At 37.6% G+C, this 19,586-nt stretch overlaps 1 long non-coding RNA gene across 1 annotated transcript in view; it reads right to left on the reverse strand.

Annotated features, from left to right (window-relative positions):
* Positions 1–284: 284 nt before the first annotated feature.
* Positions 285–19,586, reverse strand: part of LOC103390189 (uncharacterized) — a 110,512-nt gene continuing 91,210 nt past the window's right edge. Inside the window, exons 5-6 of the long non-coding RNA XR_003051804.1 lie at positions 8,249–8,301; positions 285–335 (exon numbers count right to left, since the gene is read on the reverse strand). This is a non-coding gene — a long non-coding RNA (uncharacterized LOC103390189). The remainder of the gene's footprint in view (positions 336–8,248; positions 8,302–19,586) is intronic.

Here is a 19,586-nt window from a genome sequence, read left to right on the forward strand (position 1 = left end):
CTAAATCTAACAGGCTTAAAGGCTTTGGAGCTATTTGTAATTATTTTAGAGGTTTATCAGGAATGATTTATACTGATATTCTCAATTAAGTATAAGCCCCGTTGTCTTCCAAGGAGACAACGTAAATGAGTTTAAGCTGTAAACTTGTCATCCAAGATAAGATCAATTAACGACAGACTTTATTAAACAGTTACAGTGAACTGCATCCACAGCACAGGCTGCAGACTACAAGCTGCCGTCATTCAGCCAGCTGAGTAGATCTAGATTCAATAGATCTAGCTTTGCTCCCAAACAGTTTCAGAAACTAAATAATTATCTTCACACCTGGATGACACCTGGAAGAAAGGAATAAAAGCAACAGAACACAGGTGTTAATTCAGTCTCTCGACACACGTATACAGTACAAGATACATTTGCATGACTGGTAACACACTCTGATGGTTGTCAGCTAGAATCCAGGCTCCAACACTCTGTTTGTCACCTTCTGGAGACATGTTGAGGCTGTAGGTGCTTAAAGTAGCATCAGCTCATTAAAAGCAGACAGAGATAGTATCCAAGATCAGGACTAAAGTTTATTCCCCACAGCACGCTCTGCTCCTGCCACCAGGGTGTTCGCACTCAGCCCATCAGAGCTCTCCACCCACTGTGACGCAAATCGGAAAAGTCACCTGAAAACCTTCTAACCTTTAGAATTAAAATAAATAACCAACCAAACTGCAATGCAAGGGATATTTGGGAATCGAGGATGTAGTTTTCTACACACTAGCTGAACACCAATCAACATTTTTTCAAATGTTTTTTAAAACTTTTTAAATAGAAAAAAACAGAACGTGTGAACCAAGATAAATAATGAGAGATAAGATAAAGTCATGCATAGAGGATACAATGCTATAAAAAATGTGTAAAAGTCATGCATAGAGGATACAATGCTAAAATGCTTTTATAATTTTCTACGCCATCTATTGGGGGAACGTGGGTATTGCAGGGAAAAGGCAGAAGTATAGTCATAATATAAATAAATGATTGGGCCTTACAGTAGTTTGCTCATGCCTGGACTAAAGACTAAACTAGACCAGACTAGAATAAAACATAAAAGGAGAGGATACGATATGATGGACTTAACTAGACCAGAATAGAAACGGTTATGAAAACAACACCTTCTGTTGCCATTGTCGAACACAGCAGTGCGATGAAATCCAATTAGCTCGGCAGCTAATTGCAAACACACCCGGAAAAACAACACAGAACACCAGAATAACTTCAAATTGATCAACTTAATTCGACCACATCTAAATCAAATAAAGCTAATACAAGAATGAACATGTGTAGAATTGAAAAGGAAGGATCAGTTGATCACAGTGCGGCCCTTAAAGGAGTTGTTTTAAGTGAATTAGCCTAGCAGCAGCAGACCTGGGGTGAACTTGGAGTTGTAAAGAAAAGTAAACTGCAGGCAGTTAAGAAGAGTGGTTGTCTTGTGCAACTATAATATTCATCTGTATTTTACCAGAAATAGCAACGTTGCAGCCAATCAATTTAGATAAAATACAACAGTATACATATACAAAAAGAAAAACAACTTAAACTATAATGGGCTTTTTGATGCCTTTACAACGAAAAACAAGACGCTAATGAACTGTTATCTCCAAGCAGTGTTCACCTCAGAGCTGTGCTGCCCGTGTTTAGGTGACCTCTAGGTGGCAGCAGAGGTCTACTCAGAAAGCCCAGCTCTCCGTCCTGTCAGCTGACATGATCTAGCCACATTGTAAAGTGTGTGTGAGCAGAAAGCAGCAACACGAGGAAACAGACAAAGGGATAAAAGGATAAGGACACACAGGAATCAGACTCTCACTCCCTTACCCCCAACCTCTCCCCCCCCCCCTCCCTGGCCCTCCTCCTCCTTTCTTCCTTCCTATAGGCACCATATGATGTTTTAGAAAGTCATCTAATTTAAATGCCTTTATCACCAAGGTGTACACAGGAACTGCACAGCTGCACTTTTGCTGAGGTCATCTTGTGATACACTTCAGCGCGGTGTACCGTCTGTTCTGAAGGTGCGGCGCTTCTATCATTATCACGTGTTAAAAATAGACCTGCTGGCTTCCTGCTGGGCACAAACCATTAAACAAACGACTTTTTGGACTTTTAAGCTGACTTTGGAAAACATTTCGGGTTACAATGTATGGCCGGCATTGTCATGGAGCAGAACACCGTCACTCTGTTTAGGTGTACAGTTTCTGTAGACTGTGAGTTTCTTTCTTTCTTTCTACCCTCCTACTGCCCTCCCTTCATACTATCCTTTCTTCGTTCCTTGCTTCACTTCCTCATTCAGTGCTTTCTCCTTTCTTTCTTACTACGGTCCTATGTCTCCTCGTTCCTACAGTACCTTTCCTTTCACTATCTTTCTCCAATTCTTCATGTCCTTATTACTTTCTTCCTGCCTTCCTTTCTTTATTTCTTGCTGGAGTCCCTTCTCTTCCTGTCGTCGTTCTCTATTTCCTCCCTTCCTTCCTCCTTAGACACCGCACACCTCTCCTACCCTCACTGCGGTGGAGAACGTCCACCAACACTGTATGAAAATGTAGAAGACATCACATGTATTTTTGTCCCGTAGCTTCCTGTGCATGTCAGACTAAATGTGCGACTTGTTTCATCTCTGAAAATATCACAGAATCCAAATAATGAGGAGACTGACTGAATAAACACAACCACATTTATTTATATGAGTGCCATGTATTTCAAAGACTCCTTGTGGCAGCAGACTTTTTTTTTCTGTCAAGATGTTTCGTATTACTGAAAGACGGCAGAAGCTTAAATGGATGAGAAATGTCTTTAGGTGAAGTAAAAAGTCAGCTTTTGTCATAGTACAACTTATATACAGTATCTGTCAGAAGGAAAACTTTGAGTTCTTAATGTCCTCAGGAGAGTATTTATTGTACCAACAACAAAAAAAAAGCTTTAAATTGGATTTTTTTTTTTTTTAATCTTTGGGCTCAAGATGTTTTTCTTCTAAGTTAATATTAGCTTTAATAATATTAACTGATAACTAATTTATTTTAAAGCAATTTCCTTGCAAATTTACCTTTTCGTCAAGTTAGGGGTCAGAAGACAAGAGCCCCTCACAGCACTTTTAATTGTCTCGGTGTGTGAGGCAGACTGACGATCGGTCTGTGTTCCTGCGCCAGCAGCGTTATCTTCAAGACCCGGTGATAATTCACGCTTCGAAGGCCCTACAGCTTCTCCATTATGCCGTTGGTTCAAAAAGTTCAGGGTGGCATATTGCGGTGCAAATTGACGGCAAAGGCGTGACTGGAGTGAGCAGAATCAATTACAGCAAGAACGACACACAGACGCACATCAAAAAGAATGAGGGGAGTCAGCTACCTTCACAAAGAGCAGCCACGTGCTGGATGGCAGCTCGCATTCTTGGAAGACAAGCTTCAGGACATCCGTAACAATTCTGTCCCATTTTGCACAGCTCATCTTTCTAAAGGTAGATATGAAGCTATGACGAGGCCTTAGGACGAGAAACGGATGGAAGTTTAATTAAGTGGGGTCGTGACCCTACAGGGGGTCGCCTGTAATGACTAGTAACTGATGGAAGTATTTTTTTTTCCTAATTATTTTTGAAATGATGATTTATTTATTTATTTTGACCACACGCAGTGTTAAACAACTGTATCCATTCACTTTCCATGAATATGAATTAATTTCAAACAAAATGAGGCATATAAAAGTATTTGACTGATGTCTCTGAACACGTGACAGCTACTTGAGTTCCTGCGCTTCAACTTGTCTAAACATAAACTTGCAGTTAGTAAAAAAAGAACTAAAAAACAACATGTAAAGTTTTCTCCGCCCGCCTAATAATAAAAAAAAGGTCTCTAGGGACGCCATAAATATTGATGTCAAAATTGGGTCACAAGCAAAAAAAGGTTGGGAACCTTTGACGTGGATAAATGTGCAGCATAGTTCAAGTGCCACTTAGTACCATGGACTTCATTTGTAGAGAAGACCACTAGGTTACTCATGTCAGTGAGTTTATTCTGTATTCTGAATACAGTATCTGTAGAGTTAAATATTTTATGTATATTTAATTACAGCATCATCGTGAATGGATCTGGCAAACGTGCAGTTCTTACAGGACCATCTTAAAACTGTGCCAAGTAGTTAAAGCTTGATTATGAAGGTGTAGTGATATAAAGCAGTAGGTTTTTAGTTCATATCTAGCAGGAACTAAATGTTTTCATCCTGGCGTCTACTGAGAGGCCCAGTGATGTGTGGATCAAGACTCACTGTAACCCGGACATGACTTGACTAACTGAGAATAACTGCCATTTAAATGTTAATGGTAATATCATTTATTGTTCCCACTAGCTGATTACAAAAATGTATTGTCATAATAATGTTGATGATAGTGGTCAAATTGTTGTTTTCTTCCAGTGTAAGTTGATGATAGTGATCAAAATGTCAAATTGTTGTTTTCTTCCAGTGTAATTTACAACATTGTTGTCATGGACGTTTAAACAGAAAATATCTATCAATACACTGAGTATACAAAACATTTTATTCTCCTTTTTCTTTCTTCATGTTCTCACAATCTTACTTATAAGTTATTTCTGCACCGTACGACCTGTTGGGGCGTTTTCATGTTGCATTGCATTTACTATGGTATTGTGAGCAAATTCAATTTTTTCTTCAAAACTTCAATTTTTCCACTTAAATGTTAAGAAGCCAACTTTCACATTTTTCTACACTAAATTATTGAGTGACCTTTATTGAAAAAAACAAAAATTAAAAAAATCTTGACATTCCAATTGAGCTGATTTTTTCAATTGAGCTGAACTATTATGTGGTACATTAGCCTCAGAGGAAGTCCACAGTCTGAATCCTAGGATGGCCATTGTTTAATGGTCATGTTGAACCACCAACCGCTTTCAGAAGATAAGCATGAATGAATGGCACAAAATGACATAGTTGAGCCAAACATCGTGCTTTTGACTGTGATAACGGAGACATTCATTCCACATCAGGAAAATAACCAGTCAAAATGACAGCTAACTTTGTCTTTACAGTCCTCTACTGTTATGTTGACACATACAGATCCATCAGCGCAGGAAGGAACCTGTCAAAGCCTGGACTGTGGGCAAAGAAGGCAGACAATGAGAACGGCAGAGGGAGAAGAGAGGAGTGCAGAAACGGAGCTTTCTCTTCACGACTCTCCACGTTGGTTCATAACATTTCAGAAGTCACACACACACACACACACACACACACACAGAGCTGTGATGACAATTTAAGAGTAATGTTTCATGTATTTTCTATAGTTATAGCTACTACAATCACTGATTAAATCACCTAAATTGTAAAAGTAAATGTTTACGCTGAGAAAAAATAAAAGCTCAGACTACAATAAAATTTAATTTCCAATGCCAGTAGACAAATGTCTGCATATATGCATATAACATGATCAACAGGAGATTAAAAAAACACAAGTCAATGAGTCGTAAGTGGCAGAAGTCAACGACCACTGGGAGAAGTCGACACTTTGGTTTTTCCTGTCCTTTGCGTGTACTCAGAGCTACTGTAACAGTCAATCTGAGTTCAATACAAGACAAATACTTCATCATCCAGTGAAAATATTATTTTCATTCAGTTGGGCTACAGCTTGACTTGACAATGATGAGGTTGAAGCTGCTGACAATAAAGATTCAATTCAGACTAGAAAGTGATGACGGGCAACTTTTCTGACCACGACTTAAGTTGTGGCCCCCCACAATGTTTAATTGTTGCTTTATTTTTTGTTGTTTTTGTGCTCTTTACTGTATAATGTTTATGTTATGTTATGAGAAGTTCACTCTCGTAATCACACACCTGGGTGTGCCTGTACTGTTTCTCTGCTGTGTCAACGCGGTGATGTCACCAAAAAACCTATGGACTCTACCTCCACTTTATTGACCGATAAGTTCATCTTAATGTTAAATACTGTATATCAATGCAAAAAGGTACCCAGAAAAACTTAAGGCAAAGGCGTCATGGTGAAACAGCACCTTGAAAACACGGAAACAACTTTTTTCTTTTTTTTTTTTTTTTGGTTATTTTGTGAACTTGTGCAATTTTGAAGGTAAGCACATTTTCTAAATAATGGCACATCCAACTGAAGGCCGTGAGCATGGCGCTGATTAAATTCCATGGTTCCTGCACTTGCCTTCAAGTTCTGGTTAAATGAGCATTTGATGACTGTTGTGTTGATAAACTAAAATTGGAGCGTAGGATTCACTATTCAGCATAAAATTCACCGCGCAGACAGTAAGAGAGGAAAATGCTTAATAATCTTGTCAATGCAGGGGATTGGAGCAGGAGCCCCTGATAACAGGCACATTTACAGTGTGGCCGACCACGGTCACACTTACAGGTATCCACAGGTGAAAAGAGGTGTGCGGCTGTGATATGGTATTGTGACAACATTGCTGACTTCCCCTAAACATTTTCTGCTGCCTTTTGCCTTTCTGAATTGTTTTGATGAGTGCAGAGTTGTGCCTCGTGACTTTTTTTTTTCTTCTTCAACCATGCTCGTTTCACCGTCTTTACTCATTATGCTCCACACTCAACGCTTCAAATCGATCTTCATGGGAAGCAACATTCTACAGACCTCAGTGTTTTGTACATATCGGATTAATTGGTATACTTTTATCTTGAAAACATTTTGTTACATAAGTGTCTAAGATGTTTTAGAAAACAGTGGGCATGGTTTCAAATTACCCACTGGGCATGGAGTGACAAAACAAGCTGTGCTCTAGAGAGAGCTTGTAATAGATTGCAGTGATTCCCCTCGGACATGCTGTTGAGCAGGTGGTGCCTTAGCTGGTGCAACACCCGGCAATGAATTTACCATTTCCTGCCCCACCATCTGACTAAAAGTCACAGAGTCTGAAAACATATTTTTAATAACCAGAGAGGCAATTAAATGAACTCAGTTATGACTCGGAGACAATGCGATGCAGGCAGGTTGCAACCAAACAATCACCCACAAATACACGTGTTTGTGACGACTGTACTCAATCACTTTGTTACAATAATATGAAAGGTGCATTGAGCTAACGTGTAAATGCAACCCTCTATGTTATGACATTGACAGAAAAATACAAAGTGACTTCAAGTGTCATATCAAATGTCACTAATTACATATACACAGTTACTGTGTAGTAATTGCCCTCCGCAGGTGGTGGCAGCGTCGCACAAATGGAGTCAAAGACACCAAGAAGCCAAGAGTTGAAAGGGTAAAAAACACAACTGTTATTTAAATAAGAATAACATGCTATAATCTTAGTGAATTAAGCATACCTGTATTTAGGCCTTGAAGACTATTTTAGACTAAGTTAAGAAATGCATGAGAATATGTGGTCAGTTATGCTTGATGTTTGATGAATAAACGATGTTTAAGGTAGTTTTTAGCTAGATGCTCCCCAAACAACGTCAACTCACATGAAGGTTCAGTCACAACAGAAAAATAATACGCAATAATACGAGTCACATACAACTAGTAAAATCTATTCAGAATATATATGTTAATAATTGCCGACATATGTGGTCTTACATGTCCCACCACTGCGACATCCATAAAAGTGTCTTGAACATGAAGAGGTTTTTTTTGTTTTTGTTTAAGGAAATGATTAAATCATTTATTTTTCTGCTTTTCTCAAATTGCTCAAAGCCCAAAGCCAGTCATCTGTGACCAGCTGGTTCTGTTCTCGCACCGAAGTCACACTCCCACATAGGTAGTTAATCCCCGTGGAGACCAGACGGTGAGCAGCAATGGTCATATTTCCCCAGATTTTCTGACAGTGGGACATGAAATCCATTAGCATCGAGGACAAATGCTAAATGAGGCAACTATATTTTTGTCGCTATTACTATGGGCAAAAATCAGCATCCACGTGTTCCCCACTGCTCCGTTAACTCGGTATCAGCAGCAATTCATTTAGCAACTATTCTTCTCAGTAAAGAATGACAATTCGGAAATAGGAAAATTATTCGTCAAGTTTAAAACAGTTTGTTTTTGCAAAAGTTTGAAGTTCAATTTAAAAAAAAATTGTTATATTTGCAGTATGTGACTTGAATTCTTGTGTTGTTGTCGGATACTGCTTTGCAACTTGCTATGCCAAAAAATCTTGAGCCTCTGAATAAATTAGTGGTAGTTAACACCTTCTGCTACTGCATTAAAAAAAGGACAGAAACAAAAAGAACTTACCCAGACTGAGGCATGTCAACAGTCGAGTCAAGCATCAACACATCTGAGATCATCTGAAAAAAAAAACAAAAAACAGTTTAGATCAGAATCAGACATAGTCTACATGGTGAATGAATGAGAAAATAGTTATTTAGGTAAATTCAATTCATCAGCTTTGTGAGAGTCAAAATTAACCACATAAAAACACATCAATGATGTCATAACAACATTTTTTGTTTAAAGTCGCTGTTTTGGTTTTTTTTTTTTTAGGTTTTTTTCTACCAAGGGACATCACAGCACAAACACTTAGGTTTTCAGAGCAGGGACTGCACCTCCTGCACCACTTGGATTCTCTCCACCATAATTAGTTCCTTAACAGAACTGGTGCATCCTCAGGCCTAATGGGGAGCAATTAAAGCCAACACAAACAGTGTGTCTTACCATGTGTTCTCCTGCAAATGTCTGTTAGGAAAGATTTACTGAAGCATTTCAAACTTGCTGTTCTTTTTTTGTTTTTTTTCTTTATGTTTGCTGCAGGCTAGGATATTCTTATGAAAATCCTTGACAGTCCTTATACTTGTTCTTCAGCCGCCACATTTTCTCATACAGTTTTAGACGCACACACCAATGTCAGCGATGAAGAATGATAAACAAAAAAATGCCACTTCTTTTCTCTGTTTCTCAACGTGCTGCCAAGGGTTAGATAAATAATTGTGTTTATAGTAGAGCACATTTACACAGAGATATTCCACCTCTGCACACTTTGAAAAACTCATTTATTTTCTGTGGCCATCTGCAAGTACTCCACAATGAACTCTCTGAACCAAAAGCATCATTCTGTTTGCAGGGAGTAGCACATAAAATTTCATTTGAAATGAAGAATTCTGAATATTTGTTTAAAACAAGATATTTTTATATTTTTACACCATCTCTCGTTCTGTTGTTAACACATCACAAAACTGCGCAACAGAGACTTGAAGAACAAGCAGTAAACTGGGAAATAACCCAAAAAAAGTCTTTTTTTATCCATATAATTGAATCAACAGGTCTTTTTTTATCCATATAATTGAATCATAACTACCATGAAAATAGGCCAATTTTATTGGTATTTTTTATGTATTTTAATGAGATTAATCACAGGGCAGTTGTGGAATAATCACATTAAAAAACAAACAAACAATTAAACGTTACACATCCTAAATAATCTTGATTAATCAAGATAAAACAACATCCTTAAATATGACTTTTTTTTCTGGCAAGTAGATGTTTGTGTTTCACACGTGTTTTATTTGTAACTAATCCAAATGTTGGAATTATTAATATGAAAAACCTCAGTAGTAGTAGGAAGTACATGCAAAAGTATACCTCGACATATAGACTCAGAAAGTTACTGTGCATCTTGACGGTGCTTTTGAAAGTTTGGAAAAGCCTCTGCTCACACTTTATTAATGAGTCTACAGTCTCTCACAACACATTTGACACACATTTGTCATTTTGTCGTCTGTAGACTGACTGCTCTGCAACGTCACTGCTGGTCTGACATTTTTATGGCCCTGCTGTAAATACACAAAAATCCTCTTAACCTTTTGACCTGAAACAATGTTTAGGTTGGAATACACCGTGTGCATTCATTATGGTTTAAAAAGGACGGTTTTTCAGCATTTTCCAAAACAACGAAATCAGCTGCACACACCGCACGGAATGCTGGGAAATCACTTCAAACAGCTGGTGCAGCATGATCCGATTGTGTTGTGTGGAAAAGCAAATCAATGAATGCTTTCTCTAAAGATGAATAAAATGAAGATGCTGCACATGTTCTCACCAGTGTTGCTGCCGAGTCATGGAACCACAGATACATTTGAAGTGGCTGTAAAAATGACAGCCCAGCGCTGTAATTATTTTACAATGTGGCAGGAAGAGAGGCCATGGATTGGCCACGAAAAAAAAGTTGAAGTTTTATAAACTTTAAGGTGTGACTAAACAAAGCAGGTATGTGACTATAGTTTCACACCATGTCTGACCATGTGGGGGCGTTATTATCAACCTACACATATCAAGACTATACATTCTGACCTGCACAAACAAAGTCATGCACTTTGACTAATTACACTTTAGTCACCCACATAGCAACGTCAGGATAAATTACAGTGTGTTAATCAATATGCTAATCCCAAAGTTCCCTAAAAATGCAGATTAGTCCTGAAGGTAATCCTAATTCCTCACGGTGGATTGTTAAATCACAAAATGAATGTCACCATTGTACAAAGTGTGTATGTTTCTTGTATAGCTTTACTACTGAGGACGTTCTTTTGTAAAAAATAAATAAATAAATAAAATATATATATATATATGTATATATATATATATGTATCTACTTTTGCTTTTGGGAAATTTGTTTTTGTGGGGACATTTTGCAGGTCCCTTGTTAGAGGACTTAGTTCTGATTTAGTTCTGAGTTAGGTTAGAGAAGATAATTAGGATCAAGTTAGACTTAGGGTAAGGCTTAAATGTAGACATTCATTTGTAATAGTTGAGGACTTTTTTTCTTCTTTTAAATCTATCTCCTGCATTTGATCGTTAATCTTGTTTTTCCGCATGTATCAAAGTAAGGCATTTAAGAGTTATAATTTCAAAAGTTGTTTCACTTTAATAACTAAAACATGTGAATACACCTCTATCAAGCTTCTCCATTTTTTCTCACTTTCATCACATCTTTGACAACCATTGAGCTGTCTAAGATTTTATTTGATCTCGGTTTTTTCTTTTTAAAACAGAGAAAACATCCCATTTGAAACCAAACATGAATGGAAAACCATGTAACACTGGTTACAGCTTATTGGAGAATAACCCTCTTTCAGTCCTTAGAAAAGGCAAAATGCAGGTTAACACCAACCAGAATCCACAAAGGAAGGACTTATCTGTTTTTAGAAGTGTTCAGAGTATGGACTTGTGGATAAGCAGCTTTGTTATTTTTATCCATATAGATCTATCAACTTGTCTTTAGACTTTATGACTCACATATTAATGGGGTATGGAGGTGGTCTGCCTTACACCATTTTCCACATGCACTGGCCTGACTCCAAACATTCTATGGGAGGTTCTCAAAGCCGACAGGCCTGACCTTTCATTAATTGCCTTATACTTCATCTCTTATGTGGTAATGAGCTATAGACGTATGGGAGGCTCCATGGACGACTGCTACTAAACATCAGATAAAGAAGAAATCTCACTTTTTCAAAGCAGTCCAAGGCCCGGGGTCGAGCAGCTTAGTCGTTCATTACATATAGCTACAAGTAATTAACTTTCGCAAATTAGAATATGGTGCATTATGTTATGGACTGTTTTGCCACAAAATGTATAAATATAAAGGTACTGCTTTTGTTCAGGCATTTTAGGAAACATACACAGCATGAAGCAAAAGGTTTATAGAAAGTCACGGCTAAATTAGACCTCATTATCAATCGCTGCACTATTTAATTGAGTTATTTTGAGAAGGTGAACCCATTAATTGTCTGCAGACACGCTCTACAACCTGTGTTGCATGTGTAGGGCCAAGAAGGGATCCTGCGCCAAACATGTGCCAACCAGCATATTTTCCACACTTGAACACACCACCACCCAAGAGTTCACTGTCAGCTTTATTAAAATGCATGGCTACTCACACAGTTGCTCCTTGTGTATGCACAAATTTACATGAATGATTTCACTCAGCGTTTCCCAGCTGGAGAGCCCACATGACTCACAGTTAACATTAGGAATGGAAGTTGTTTTCAGGGCTGGTTCTAACTGAAATACGCTGAAGCCAGCAGTGATGAGCACGTCATCTTCGTTTAAATAAAATAGGGCATTGATTTGACCATGTTTTTTAAAGTGTCTCTCAGAGTTAAGCACCAAACACAATTTCTTATCATTTGAATAAAGATTAAAGTTGTCTTCCTTTCAGATTGTTAAAAATCCTCTGTCGTGTTTTATTTATCAAAGTCTGTGCTTTTTTTTCTCCCATCCAAAGGAATCACCTGCAGACAGAGAGAGAAGTGAGGACATAAACCCTCTTTAAGGGAGGTTAATTTCTCTTTGGATGAGCTCATTTGCATTGCAATTATCTAAGAAGAACCTGTAAGTGGCGCTTTCTGCCTCTGACAATTGAGAAAGAGTGGGGAAGTCTGCTCGGTGTTGTGAAATATCAATTGATGTGGAGTGTAGAAGCAGAAAGATGAAAATGTTTCCCACATAGTGTAATGAGGGGGGAAATAATTGTGTAAGCACAAAAGTCCTGAGATACTGAGCTTTTTGGTGGAAAAGACCAAGATTAGGATTAGGAATTAGCAGTTTGGATAAACTGTTCAGGTTTCTAATCCTGTCACCTCCAAATCTGCCTTTTGTCCATTAGACAATCCCACTGTCTATAAACCAGACCTCACAAAATCTCCCCAACCTCCAAATCTGCCTTTTGTCCATTACACAATCCCACTGTCTATAAACCAGACCTGGGTGAACTGCGACCCATGGGTCAGATACGACCTGTTGGGCTGTTTAATCTGACCTGCTAAACACAGGTACAATGTCTGGTAAAGACATGCCAGTCCTTCAGTTTTCTGTATTAAAATGAATCAGCCGTAAACTCTATTGATGCCACCAGATAGCAGCTAACATCAAACGTGCCAAATTATCTTCAGGTTTATTTTTGTTACATTTGACTTACCGGTACATTATTTCACCAGCATTCTACATCAATTATTAGGTTACATTTTACTTACATTATTTCACCAGCATTCTACATCAAACCAACACAGAACCGATTTACCAGCCAAATTGTCAACCTTATTTTGACCCACCCCTGCTCTAAACCATACATCAGAGCAGGTCTCACTAATCTTCAAGCCCACCCCATCAGAGCAGGTCTCACTAATCTTCAAAACCTTTCAACGTTGCTGTTGTTCTTCTGTCCATTTCACCCTCAGCCTTTTCTTCATCACTGACATTGTACAGAGAGTGGATTTCACAGAGACAATCCAAGCAACTCACATTGTTCGATGTTAATATTATGAAACAAATCATAAATCGAAATCTGCCAAGGACGACAATTAACAATGAAACATTTTTATTGTGACATAAGGATGTGGCTTTGTTTCTCAGATCTCCAACTGTAATAATGTAACGTATAATGACACACAGCCTTTGTGGTAATTAGCAAGGTCTTACATTAGACTCTAAAAATAAACAAGGAGTCATTAAGAGATGGTAGGCCCTGTTTATTCTGTCACACGCTCTGTTTGTACACAGCTGATGGTGTCGTCTTGTTGGCACCTCTGTTGTACAAAGCAGATGTCAAACTTTTCTTTTTCTTTTAGTCTCATTAAAATGCCTCATACCGCAATGACTTAATGGACCCTCTAGACTGAATTCATCCAGCATTCTGACATTCTGCTTTTGGCCTGACATGAACGTCAATGCTTTAATAAGCATCGTGTGAATATTTAAATCTTTTTTTTTTAATCAACTCCAAGATCGGTGCTCAATCGTTTGTGATTTAATTAGTATGCATTTTGTATATTGGACAGTTTTTAATTGATTGACTGGAGCAGGTACAATATGCAATTTTAAAAAAGGACGAGAGAAATTTGAACCTTTATAAACTTTAAGTTTGGAGCTTGGACAGCTCTGTCTGCAGCTGTGTGCTTGATGACAGGGGTTAGGTAGCACAGACTACAAACGGACCCTCTCAACCAGATGTATCTGCATATGCTAATAACATGTGCTAATAAGACAATGCTAATAAAAGTGCTGCTTTTCCCCCACGGATTATATTCACCACCGCCTCCACCTGCTGAATATTTGCTCTGTTAACTTGGTTTTGTCTTGGGTACATGCGTGGTACACGACAGTATCCTGATGGCTATAATTAGCTCTGTCACTCTGCACTTGTGAACATGAAACAGGCCGTCACTCATTTCATCAGTTTCTTCACAGACTCTAATAAATCAAGCAGCCTTTTTAAAAAGTGCACGTCACTCAGTTCTCTTCTTTTTATTTCACATCACTCCTCTGTTCTTTGGACTCTTCCAGTAATATTCCACAATTAGAGCTTATTTACAAGCCATTATTATAATCTCTGCAATTTGCTTCCTATGACAAAAACGGTGATGTTGTGGAAACTAATGGCTGTTATTACACAACCACATGTTCCATATTGATAGGGTCACATGGGTCAGTCGCCAGATGGCGAATGCTGAGACCAGCTAAGCATTATTAATGTGAAAACTGGAGTGGTGAAAAAAGTTAGGAATTAAAAACATTGGGTGGCAATGAAGAATGTAAGAAATATCCATTTATTTCAATTTGTCAAAAATATTTTTTCACTTATCACTCTCGAATTTTAGGCAATTTTGTCTCGCACAGCGATAATTGGCCACATTAACGAAGCCACTAAGTATAATTACTTGGAGCTCGAGGTTGTGCAAGTGATTTTTTTTTTTGTATTTTATCATACATCTCTTTGTCGAACTGGAAATATCTTTAAAAAATTGTTAGACTCAACCCAGTGTACTTAGCAAAAGGGTTTGCACTGAAAACAAACCAAAAAAACTAACAAAAAAACCCTGCATGTGGTTAAATGTTGTCACAAACATATGGTCAGAAAAATTCTGAACAAGCTCAATTATCCTTGTTTTTTAATATATATATTATTATAACTATTTATATTACTCAATATACATATGTAGTTACATTACATTCATAATATATATATATATATATGTACAGGGATTTAGATGCACATGCTATTTGAGGAAATAGGATGTAGGAAGCCAAGTGGCATTGGGTTAAATGTGTTTCTGAAGCACTACTTTGTCAAAGACTTGTCACTTTGCTTTTCATGAATGCAGCCAGTGTGCTCTGTTAGGGTAAAAGGTCAATGTCCTTGGAGTCTGATGACAAATTCCTCTGTCTGCGATGTGTCACATTCTCAGTGTCAACTCGCTGAGTCGTCTGCAGATACATGAAGTTGTAAAATGCCCCAAATCCTGGACTTACATAGAAAATATATAGTATAATATATTTCTATATATAGATTTATATCCTTGAAGCTGCAGTTGTAGACATTTTATAGCAAGAGGAATAGTGTTTTAGTCTTATCTTAATTAGAATGTGTATATATTTATTTTTGAACTGCCTGGATTTTTCCTGCTTTTTTAATTACAGTATTTTACTAAGATTATTTCTGTTTTATTCTAAAATAAAACAGTTTCCTCAACTTGATAAAAACTTTAAAGCATTTCTTTGGATAATAGGCAGTTAATTACTGAATTTGTTCTTTACTAATTGGTTTTATTTTCTGAACAAAAAATAGTAATAATAAAGACGTCGTTGTCGATGTCGGAGAGCACTTTTGGTTTTGTTGTAGCCAGAAAAAAAACATTCCTTAATGTATACAATACAATGAAAGTGAAAACTTGTTGTGATCACTTAACTTTCTCAATTACCAGAGAGAGCAGTTTGTGCTCACTTTACCTCATGTCTCTCTGTGTGTGTGTGAGAGAGAGAGATTCAAAATAATGCTAGAACAAAATAATAATGCTAGAACAAAAACAGCAGTTTTTGAGGTAAATGCAGGTTTGGACAGATTTACTGCCTGGATAGGCCACGATAAAGAGAATATTCAAAAGTAGCACCAATGTAGCAATTTGTAATATATATATATACATATATATATATATATATCATATTAGATAAATGTTGATGTGAATGTTACTGCAGCACTTTGATATTTTGACTTTTTATGCATTCAGTGACATCCATCTTAAAGCAATTTTCTTTTAATTTCTGGGACAGAACAACAGGCAGTAGACAATAAATAATGTGCATTGGCTTTTTGCAGATGAAGAGATACAGTGTATTGTTATTAATACTGATTTAAATATGTTTTCAGTGCCTAAAGACTGAAGATGAAATCTTGGATTTAAAGTATTTTATCAGGTCGGCAGAAATGTGGGACCTGAGTCAAACAGAATGAAGGCAATATGGGTAAAAAAAAAAAAAATCTAAAATCAAATCAGAAAAGGTCACATACAGTACATCCCCCTCAACACACACATAATCAACTCATTTTTCGCATGTAAGCACAATACAACACAACACTGGAAATGACATACACAAAGGATTTTTGACCACTTCACATCAACATAATATACAGACACACAGACACACAGACACACAGACACACACAAACATTCATTCAGAAAAACATTGTTTGTGCAAAACAGCCCTGAAGGAGAGGTTTGAACAGGGCAGCATTCATTACCGTTCTTAGTTGTTTATAGCACTACCATATAATAGTACCCACTTATAGTGTCACGGTGTTTGCACGCAACACATTAAACCACACCCACACAAACACACACCTTAAAAAAGGCATAAATTACCCAAATGGCAAACACAGGAAGGCCATTTTCTGCTTTATGACAGCAGGAGTCAGTTCACTGTGACTGGACCTAATAGATGTGTTTTTCCTTTCTTCTCAGAAGCTGCAGGACCAACCCAGGGGGATGGGCAGCAGAGAGAAAAGAGAAACTCCTGCATCCTGATATCACTACAGGATGATGGACGATACACTCAGCTCTAAACATCACATTAATCCTCTGGCTCAGTTTGACTCCCTCAAGGACGCAGAGGCGTCTCCTCCACCGAGAGCAGAGGGCAAAAGCTGGGCAGATTGTGAAGAGGAGGCCATGCCAGTTCGAAAGCACGGGGAGCCAGACCGACTGGTGCAGTTTCAGGAGATAGAGAGGAGAGGTTAAGAGGGAGAGGCGTTCACTGGACCAAGAAGAGATGGAGAGGAGGAGGGCAGTGGAGAGAGAGCACAGGGGTTGGAGTGTGCTGACAGACTAGCAAAGTTTTTGGGAGGAAAAAATGTAAAGAGACACGACAATTAGGTTTGTTACAGGTTTGTTACAGACAGTTAGATTTTTTTTTCTTTGTTCACTAAGGAATAAAAATGACAGTTATTTTATTTCCCTACTGAATGCAGTGGTTTCATAATACGTTAGTTGACACCATTGTTTTTTTACTGTGTAAAATGGTGAACAATTTTTTAACAAATAAAAATGTTCACTCAAAAGTGAGCCAGTATCAGTAGATGAGAGGGGGCTAGAGATGACCCAACATTAAAAAGGAAGAAATGTTGAGCAATTATGATCCATATCAGACATGGCCGACCCCTGGCTCTTTGCCCGGTTTCATGCAGCTGTTACATTCATGTCACATTTTTTTTTACGGTATAATAATACTAAATTTGCTCTTAAAATTGCAGGTCAAAAATGCATACAGCAAAGCAAAAATATGACCATGAATAGAGTACTTTTTTAACAAAGCGGAACACGGCAGTTTACGTATGCCCATGTATCTCATGTGACTCTTTGCAGTAAGACAGTAAAAACTGCAGCTCCTAGCCTATGACTGGTTGGCCACCCCTCCATACAGTAAGGACCAATGCTAATAATCATTATCTTACATTTTGTGAGAAACAGGGATGAAAAAAACTATATTTGAAAAAGTTATTTCTCTATATGTCGTACGTCTCTATCTAGTGGTGTCTCGGTTTAGAATTCTTCCTCCGTAGATTCAAATCAGGTCACAACCTGCTTCTTTGCCTTTAAGTGTTCCTTCAGTATTGGAAAATGAAACACTAAGTTGTGATGAATATGTCATGATTTCTGTCATTTGAAAATGTTTCATTTGGAATAAAAAAGAATTCTTGAAATAAAATGGTAAATCACTTGACACTTGAAAGTAAACTAATGAAAAAAACATTTGAAAAGGAAAAAAAAATCAAGCAGGCGTACAGGTTTTTAACTATAACGACACTATTCAGTTTGTCAGCATTTTAAAGGATAAATACCCAAATTTTCTGACAGTAGTTGGAACTGGAGAAGCTTCTAGACTGAGAGGTGAAATCTATTTACGAATTATTTTGAACTTGTGAAACTTCACAAGTATAAGGATAAAATTGGTCAAAGCTGTTGGCCAGTCCACATGTTAGTTGTTGAAATTAATGATTTAAAACTTAAGAGAGATTAAAAGATTGTACTAACAGATAAAGAAAAGCAGAAACCAACAGTAATGAATCACCACAAACGTAAATAGTCACAGCTTACAGGGTTGTGTGCAAATTTAACTGAACGTTTACTAGAAGAGACGGATCAAACAGAAGATGATTGCGTACGATCACAACGTTTGTTTAGACGTACTGGGAGCAGGGAAAGAAAAAAAAAAGTCACACACACTGTTTGGCAGTACCAAGCTGCCAAATAGAAATGCAACTTACGTTTAAGACTTTGAATTACTGCCCATGTCCCCTGAGCATCTGCCCTGCTGTCTTTAAGGTTAGCAGCAATTGTGATCATCCTATTAGGAACCAACAAGAGTCATTTATCATGCAGACACTGTTCAAAAAAAAATAAAATAAAAAAAAATGCCTGGGCTCTGCAGCTGCTGATGGCCAAAGGTATAGTCATTGTAAATGATCACACTGATTTTCACAGCTGGAGGAAACTTCCCCTTTGTAAGCACTTTGATCTTGTCTCAGCAAGTGCACCGCTCCAAAACACCTAGAGGCTCCAGCATTTATTACCTTTTTCTAATATCAAGGAGACCGAGAAGATCAGCAAAGCAATTAATCAATCAAGTCGAGCTGTTGCCCGGCGTGTGGGATGAAGATCTCTCTATATTGTACTGTACCACTGGACCTTGAGGGTAATTATTCACAGACGCTCCAGAGAGCTTTTTGTCTCAGGGTATCACAGCAGAAGACCAGGCAGCAAAAACACACTTTGGAGAATAAAGGTTTCAATAAGGAGTGCTACTTTTTTTAAAGCACAGAAAAAAAGAAAAGAAAAAAACTAAATATCTATATATATTGAATTACCGTCATAGATATGTTTTCAGTTGCCAATAAAAAATGTAGATTTCACCAAAACACGTTCTATGTATAAGGTTACTTTAAGGTTATATGTAGTCTTTCTGTGTCAAAGCCTTCAACAGTCCAGCTGTAAAACTTAGGTTGAATTACATAAAAATGTGTTAATTACATTTCTTGTTGTATTTATATATATATGTGATATATATTTCTAACTTGTACCATTTTCAGTCTTCACCAGCAGCTGCCTCAAAACGGATGTGTTAGCACAACTGTGTTCCTACTGTAACTAAGGCTTAGGCCATCATTTGAATAAAATATGGACGACCTGAAGGTGATTGTCTGCAGGCGATCTGTGAGGAGCAAGACACTTTAAAAAAAAAAAAAAGTCTGCTTTTGTTATGTATTCAAATTTTAAAGTGTCATGGCCACAACACTCCTTGTTTA

The sequence above is a fragment of the Cynoglossus semilaevis genome, chromosome 14, assembly GCF_000523025.1.
Source record: "Cynoglossus semilaevis isolate Cse_v1.0 chromosome 14, Cse_v1.0, whole genome shotgun sequence".
Lineage (NCBI taxonomy): Eukaryota > Metazoa > Chordata > Actinopteri > Pleuronectiformes > Cynoglossidae > Cynoglossus > Cynoglossus semilaevis.